Source organism: Myxocyprinus asiaticus, chromosome 14 (assembly GCF_019703515.2).
Source record: "Myxocyprinus asiaticus isolate MX2 ecotype Aquarium Trade chromosome 14, UBuf_Myxa_2, whole genome shotgun sequence".
In the NCBI taxonomy this organism is placed as follows: Eukaryota; Metazoa; Chordata; class Actinopteri; order Cypriniformes; family Catostomidae; genus Myxocyprinus; species Myxocyprinus asiaticus.
Genome location: NC_059357.1, coordinates 47,243,192 through 47,252,157, shown reverse-complemented (window position 1 = coordinate 47,252,157; position 8,966 = coordinate 47,243,192). Strand labels below are relative to the sequence as shown.

Below are 8,966 nucleotides of genomic sequence, written 5' to 3'. Positions count from 1 at the left end.
CCAGCTCTCTAATAACTCTACACACTGGTGTGTTCATGTTGACTGATCTTAACTGACTGAACCGGAATGAGCTGTCTGCCTCAAAGTAGGTGGAGTTCCAGGTCACACCTACCAATAAGGACCAATTGCAGTAAGAAGGCGTTTAGTGGCCGTTAAGAAGTTTTCCTAAAAGTTTGCCCAAGCAAGCTGTTACGAACCACTGAAACAAACTCAAAAACATTCTTTTTGGCCAGATTTTGTTCTAAATGACATCACACCCATTTGTTCTTCCATTTCGTGTGCAAGTAGGCAAAGGCCTTTAGGCAAGGTAAAAGAAAATACAATGCAAACTACATTAAATATGCTTTACATGATTGGTACTGTGCACCTCTTGAGGTCCAGAGTAAAATATGGGTCCTGAACCAAAACCTTTTGAGAACTACTGATTTACACCTGAACACCATTATTACTACAGTTATTACTAGAATAAAACAGTGATAACTTGGTATTAGCAATCACTGTCATCAACAAGCCACATGATTTGAGGTATCGTTCCCACTAGACAAATAGTATGGCTTTAATTGCAGCATTACAAATGCAATTCCACAGCTGTGGCAAACTAGAGCAACGACCCTTGATGGTATACGTTACTACGCACTTCAGAGGATCAAAGGGCATTACTGTAAGTACACACAACCTTGCAATGCCTCATGGGATGACAGCAACTGTATTCTTCCATGCTTGCACATTTTCAGGCAAATATTAGAGGAACAGCTCAAATGAAAATGCCTAAAAAAAAAAAAAAAGGCTATAAAGGCGAGAAGATAATGACAGAATTTTTTTTTCTTTTTTTTTAGAATTATCGCTTTACAGAGAATGCTATCATCAGGAGAAAGTAAACAAAGCCCTTCGTTGTGTAATGTGGAGGAGGTGCATTTAACCAGCATTAAACAAAAACGTGTTCCCACCAAACATGAGTGGGAAACACAATGGAAAAAACATGTTTATCCAGCGTATGCCAATCATTCCTTTTGAAAAGGAATGAATCATCAATGGCCCTCTCGGAGGTTATTTAGAGATGGGAAAACGCCTGTGAACTCTTTTCTCACACTCACACTCTCTTTTGATGTCGAGCACTGTGTAATTCAATAGGCCTGTGTTTTCACAAAACATCTGCATGTCAACCTGACATTCAGTGCTCTGTTGTGGGGAGAACTGAAAAAGGGGCGATAAAGAAAGTGTGAGCGTTTGAGTTGGACGTAAAGTAATGAAGTGCAATTATGACGGGATGGATATGGTGTTTGAGGGGTTCAGCAATGCATGTGTAATCTCACAGAGAAGAATGAAGGTTATTCTTGAGAACTTGAAGCGAGTTTAATGGCGTTTAGTGTGAGCAGATTAAATCTAATGTATAACACATGCCCTCTATCACACACATAATGGAGTATAGAGGAGGAGAGACCAGCACCCCTAAAAACACACACTACTGAGTGTGATATCACAGGTAGAAATAGTAGCGGGCGACAAGTTTTGAATATAAAATGCATGTGTCCAACACCTCAGCTATGAGTTACTGTATGAAGGCAGTCTTGGCTACTTTGAAAGTTACTCATAATATTAAAGTAGTTAAAATAACTGCAAGCTCACTGGATGTTTTTTTGGCACCATTCTGAGTAAATTCTAGAGACTGTTGTGTGTGAAAATCCCAGGAGATCAGCAGTTACACAAATACTCAAACCAGCCTGTCTGGCACCAACAATCATCCATGTGATTATCTAATCAGCCAATCGTGTGGCAGCAGTGCAGTGCATAAAATCATGCAGATATGGGTCAGGAGCTTCAGTTAATGTTCAAATCAACCATCAGAATGGGGAAAAAAATGTGATCTCAGTGATTTGGAGCGTGGCATGATTGTTGGTGTCAGATGGGCTGGTTTGAGTATTTGTGTAACTGCTGATCTCCTGAGATTTTCATACACAACAGTCTCTAGAATTTACTCAGAATGGTGCCAAAAACAAAAAAACATCCAGTGAGAGGCAGTTCTGTGGACGGAAATGCCTTGTAGATGATTGAGGTCAATAGAGAATGGCCAGACTAGTTTGAACTGACAAAGTCTATAGTAACTCAGATAACCACTTTGTACAATTGTGGTGAGAAGAATATCATCTCAGAATGCTATTCTGAGATATCTATCTATCTATCTATCTATCTACCTACCTACCTACCTACCTATCTATCTATCTATCTATCTATCTATCTATCTATCTATCTATCTATTCAATTCAATTCAAAATGGCTTTATTGTCATGACTGTAAATAATACAATATTGCCAAAGCAGAGGTTGTGTAAAAACAGAACAACACGTTAATCTATAATTAAATGTAGTTGAACAATTTAACAAATAACAAATCAGAACTGCTGAAGACCACAGTGTTTAAATAACTGAAGACCACTGACATGTTTACATTCACATAGATTAATATACACACATATCCTGAGGGTCATTGTGGTGAACATTAGGCTGACGCACTGGGGTAATATACATAAAATATATTCACTCACTGTATCTCAGGCTGTGGCATATTAAAATGTATCTTGCAGCCAGTGCTGCTGTGTGTCCCTCTCCAAGTATTATATAAATTTTTTCTTGTTCTGTCATTTTGGAAAAGTAGTTCAAGTTTTTGTAAATTTATCCATATAAATGTCCCTTGCTTTAAATTTTGGGCAGTGAAGGAGAAAGTGCACCTGTGTCTCGACCTCACCTGTCGTACAGTGAGCACATACCCTTTCTTCTCTGGGTAACCATTTTTTTCTGTGTCTGCCTCTCTCGATGGCTAGTCTGTGCTCACTGAGCCTGTACTTGGTTAGTGATAGTAGTGTTAACTGGGTTAGTGAGTCTCAGAACCAGCTGACTGAAGGGACTTTTTTCAGGATTCAGTTCTTGGGTTTATAGTGCTTTAAAATGTAGCGATTTTTGTGGGACTTGATTTTAAATGCATCCAAAACATTAGATATCTCTTTTGTATGTTAATAATCAATGGGAATTGTCCTAATTCTGCCCTACATGCATTATTGGGTGTTTTCCTTTGTAATTTCAAAATTAATTAGCAGAATTCTGTGTGTAGGGCTTCTGTTGGATGTTTGTCCCATCTAGTGTAGTTCTGATCACTGAGTGGACCCCATACCCCACTTCCATACAGCGCTATGGGCTGTATAACACTATCAAAGATTTTACACCAGATTGGAATTGGTAATTCAATATTATAGAACTTTTTCTTAATAGCGTATAGAGCTCTTTGAGCTTTTTCTTTAAGTGCATTCGCTGCCTTACTGAAACTCCCTGATGCAATGATAATCAGGCCAAGGTAAGTATTCTACATCGTGTGCTCTAGGACGGTGCTGCCTAGAGAGAACTGGTAACTGTGTTCCTGACATCTGGGTTTCTTTCTTTCTTTCTGTCTGTCTGTCTGTCTATCCATCTATCTTGTTTTTTTTTTTTAGCTTGAAGTTCAATCAGGCATGTGTTTACCTGTGCAGACTTGGCCAATTTCTGATTATATTCATTCTCAAGATGCTTCAGTCTGCTATTGCTCTGTAATGAAAGAGAGAAAAGTGTTAGAGAGGGAGAGAGAGAAAGAGAGGACACATGACACCGGATGGCTGGCAGGAAGTGTATATGAGACATTCTGCCGTGACCTCTGTGTTGGCATGCGTGTGACTGCAGCTCCGGGCGCAGAGCCAGCAGACCTCACACCACAACAGCACACACGACAAACCTAACATCACAGAGAGAACAATATCACACCATTATCAGCAAAACAAAAATATGACACAAAAAGAACCTGCTGTATGTTTCAGTGAGGAAGACTAATCAGAACGAGTATTTAAGCATCCAATATATATCTAGTTACATCACTTAAGTCACACTTGAAAATATTTGAATGTTACTGCATTAGATAAAATATCATAATTGCTGTTTGCACACTTAGTTTGATTAATGCGGGCCTGTGATCGGCAAAGATAAAAAAAAAAGCAGGAAAATGTACAGAGCAAAGACTGTGGCACAGTGAACACCCTTAACTGAATGAATAAAACTTAAGTATAAAATGTATTTGGGGTGCCAACCCTTCTACATACTGTAGCTATTATTATTTCTGGACTGTGCATTTCAATTCACAGAGTTTTTACAAATTATGTGGTCACCCAAAAACTAATCTCCATTTTTATCATCGTAATGTAAGTTAATTTTCCAATCTAAATGGGGAGAAAAAAAAAACATTTTCTAATGTCTGGGCTCTGTCTGCAGGGGTTTATGATTATACATACAAATGGTTCGATATACTGGCACTGAGTACTTTTAATGTGAAGTAAAATTTCAAATTTTCACTGCAAATACCACATACGTATCATCTGAATTGCCTCTTAACAATAGCAATTTTTAACCTGTCAGTAACTGTGGCAACGGTTCAAACCCATTTTATATCCAACCATTTATAAGCTTTTACTTCTCTGGATTATTTAAAATAAACCTGATTTACCTGAATAAAGTGCTGATGGTGAAATTAAGTAGCCTCATGCGTTCTTACAGAGAATGCACAGCATATCGATGTCACATTTTTAGGTCGGAAAAAGTTTAATTCCGGATTAATCCTGAAAAATCACACCCCTGTTAGCTGGTGTGTACCCATTGTGATATCAACATCAATAGCACTGTGAGTGCTAGCAGCAGCTGTTTACCACTGTATCTACTGCAGGAAACGATTAAGAGAAAGACACATAAAAGCTTCTTTCCAATCTTTTTGGCATTTATTTCTAACTAAATATTTTAACGCTGGGCTATGAAACCCTGCTCCGGAGCCAGGTCAGCACTGACTTTGTAGGGTTAACCCGAATTGTGGTGCCTGAGGTTTACAGTGTGAAACGATGTGGTGTTAGAATATTACAGAGAGTTGATTAGCAACAGACAGCCAATCATATGAAGCCTCAGTGCTTACCTCACTAGTTTTGTCACAGAACTTTCATGCGCTGTTAATAATTTACTCACACTCATGTCGTCCCAAACTCGTATGACTTTCTTACTTCTGCAGAACATGAAATAACATATTTTGAAGGATGTCTCAGCTATTTTTGTCCATACAATGTAAGTCAATGGGGTCCAAAACTTTCAAGCTCCAAACAGGACAGCATAAAGGTAATCTATATGACTCGTGTGGTTTAATCCATGTCTTCTGAAGCAGTACAATCACGTTGGGTGAGAAACAGACCACATTTAAGTCCTTATCCACTAATAAGCTTCAAAAGCTTCAAAAGAACACAAAAGTATAATTCAGAAGTCTAATAAATTATTCCATGAGACTCAAGATGGTTATGGAAGCATACAATAAGCATACATTCTTCTGAAGCTTGAAGAGGTGGTCACCATAAACTGTTATTGTATGACATCACTGAGCAAAATGTTTTTCACAGTTTTTCCCTTTGTGTTAAGAAAAAGAAAGAAAGTCATACAGGGTTATAACAACACAGAGGTGAGTAAACAATGACTGAATTTTCATTTTTGGGTGAACTAATCCTTTAATTTACGAAACCTGTATATGCAGGATTAATTACTACTCCAGGGTGAAGTATGACCTGGATTAGGTTTACCCAGGGTTTCGAACACCTCAGCCATTGCTAAACACACACACACACACACCCCTAACCTGTACCCATCTTGGCCCCTCCCTCTCTCCTGCTTTCAGTCACTATCTATACATCCCCTAAGGACATTCACACTGATGAGAGAAAAACAGTACAACTGCAGCATCTATAAAAATTATTTACTTCTGTTTCTACTGCTTGTGTTGTCATTTGAGAAGGTTGGATGAATGAATAAAATGATCATATCACATCCTGATTGACTTAGACATCAAGGGCCCTATTTTAAGACCTCTATTTCTTAAGCGCAGTTCTATGTGATACGTAATGCGCACAAAGTCTGTGGGCATAGCCATGAAGTTTTGGAATTTTCGTGCACTAAGTGTAGTTGTAAGTGGGTTGGCGAAATCATAAAGAGAGAAGGGGATGATTATCAGCCAATTATGACTTAAATTCTGGGAAAGCTATCGTATGTTTCAGAAGAGTTATAATCAGGGGGTTACATGCTTGTTTTAAAACAAGCAAGTAATAATCAAAACAAGCAAGTAACCCCCCCCCATTTATACTATGATCAATAGAATCACGGGTATATGCTTCATGTTGCAACCCCCAATGTTCAAGCCAAATCTACGCCCTTGGTTCTAATATATCACAAAAGAACTATTTTGAGGTGCTTAACAGCGCCTGGTCACTGTATGCCTGCGGTATATGGCAAGAGCAGCATGAATATTCTGGTCAAGGTATCCTTTTAGGTTACACAGAAGAAAGAAGGTCATATGGGTTTGGAAAAGACATGAGGGTGAGTAGATGATTTTCATCTTTGATTGAGGGAACACTTTTAAAACTGATCTAGGAACAGACGCATCTTTAAACAATGGCTACATTACGGATCTTCGCTGATACACTTAAAAAAAAGTACAGAAAAACACACACAGTGAGAGAAACTATAAATGTGCGTTTGTGCTGCAGTGTGTGTGTGTGTATGTTGCTGTACCTGAACTTGCCAAAGGCGTCTTACAGCCAAAGGGCCTTTGAGCTTCTATCAGGGGCTGCAATCACTGCTGGTGTGAGTGGACACCCTTTGAAGTGTGCACACTAACACATTGAAAGCACAAGCATACAGCGTTTAACCAGACTTCATTCTGAAGGTGAGCCAATCACAGCGCACACCGTACAAACAGAGAGGAGAAAAAAGTATGCACATTTTTAAAACAGTAAGCAAATAAACAGAAACAAATACATAATTAATTTCTTTAAAACGGGAACAAATGATTGGTTCTGTAATAAGTACAAGACCGACAGGCATTTCTCTATATTTTTGCAGTGTGTGTGCGTGTGTGTTTAGTGGAGGTTTTTAGGGCTTGCTCCACAGGAATCTGGATTGTGTTGCTTGGAGAGCAAGACAGCATTTTTGTAAACATGGTTTTAAAAGCAATGGACGTTCTCATGTATCCAAACTGCCTTGGGTTTATTAATTCCTGGTGTTGAAGAAAAAGATAGCACGGCGCAGTCTGAGCATACACAAACTTAAAGGGATAGTTCAACCAAACATTAATATTATGTCATCATTTACTCACTCTTATGTTGTTCCAAACCTGTATGACTTTCCGTGGAACACAACAGGAGATGTTAGGCAGAATGTCTGAGCTGTTCATTTCCATACAATAAAAGCATACAGTGGCCAGGGGCTGTCAAGAATGACAACAAAATCCCCTAAAAATATTATATAAGTAGTCCATACAACTCAAGCACTATATTCCAAGTCTTTTGAAGCCATACAAAACTTTTTAGTGAGAAACAGACTGAAATTTACATGTATATTTCATGAAAATCTTCCCCTCCACTGAAACTCTCAAATCTCACTCATGCTTCTGCATATTCTAACATACGTCGAAATGTTGTGACGTACATTTTTGCAGTGTTAGGTAAGTTACTAAAAATTACTAATTACTTCTCAAAATTTTAATAAGATTACTTATTACTTTATGGCAAAAATAATCACATTATTGATTACTTTAAAGTTACATTTTAAAAAACAATTTTCAGAGAAAAGTAAATTTTTCTGCTCAACAAATTAAAATTAATGTCTTTTTTTCTGCCTTGCTCACTGCTGTTGTCCTTTCAGCTGCCACAGAAACACAAACAGATGCACATATAAACATAATTAATATTTTAAATGTATTCTACATAAAAAATATTATTTTACAAAGTTACATGTGTACCTCAAGTAATGTAAAATCAATAATTGAAATTACAAATATTACAAACATTTAAATTGTAATGTTACATTACTTTCTATCTTAAAAGTAATATATTAGAGTAACTAATTACTTCATAATCAAATTACACACAACACTGGTTATAAGACATGCTGGAACCAAAAGAGCAGCATGAACATCTGCAATAGGGCACTGTCATGGAAGAAAGAAAGTCATACAGGTTTGGAACAAATGATGGAGTAAATTGGAGTAAATGATGACAGAATTTTCATTTTTGGGTGAACTGCTCCTTTAAGGATCCCTTCCATAAGTACAGCACCAAAAAATAAAAAAACAAAAAACAAAAACAACGATAAAATGCAAATATCCAAACACTAACATGATGACTGTTGTGGTTAAAGCAAAAAGTTACAAAACACATAGGCTGTTACTCTTAAGATGCATTTAGGTATGCCTTCAGTGGTCAGTGGTGTGCCCTTTGAGCCATCTTGGCTAGACAGCCACTTCTAGGGAGAGTAGCCACAGTACTAAATCGTCTCCATTTATAGACAGTTTGTCTAACTGTGGACAGATGAATATCTAAAATCTTCATGATAACTTTGTAACCCTTTCTGTCTTTATGCAAAGCAACTATTCTTGATCGTAGGTGTTCTGAAATCTCTTTTTTGCAAGGCATGGTCCACGTCAGCAGATGCTGCTTGTGAATAGCTTTTTTGTGCTTTTTATAAGACAAAGTAGCTCTAACCCACACCTCCAATCTTATTTCAATATTTGGATGCCAGGTTTGCCTACTCCTGATTCTAATTAGCTTTATTTTTTATTTATTTATTTTTTGTCATCTTTTGCCTAGGGATTCACTTTCTTTTTCCACAGCACCTTGAATGTTTAATGGGATGTGTTCAATAAAGACATGAAAGATTATAATTGTTTGTGTGTTGTTAGCTTAAGCACATTGTGTTTGTCTATACTTCTGACTTTGATGAAATGAGATCACATTTTATAACCAATTAATGCAGAAAACCAGCTAATTCCACAGGGTTCACATACTTTTTCTTGACACTGTACACTGAAAAAAAAATGTATATATATATTTTGTGGTGAAGTAAATATATCAGAAAAGATTAAGTACATTC

The 8,966-nt window shown here is 37.4% G+C and overlaps 1 pseudogene; it reads right to left on the bottom strand.

The window, feature by feature from the left end:
• Window positions 1-3,084: 3,084 nt before the first annotated feature.
• Window positions 3,085-8,966, bottom strand: part of LOC127452269 (centrosomal protein of 112 kDa-like) — a 284,785-nt pseudogene continuing 278,903 nt past the window's right edge.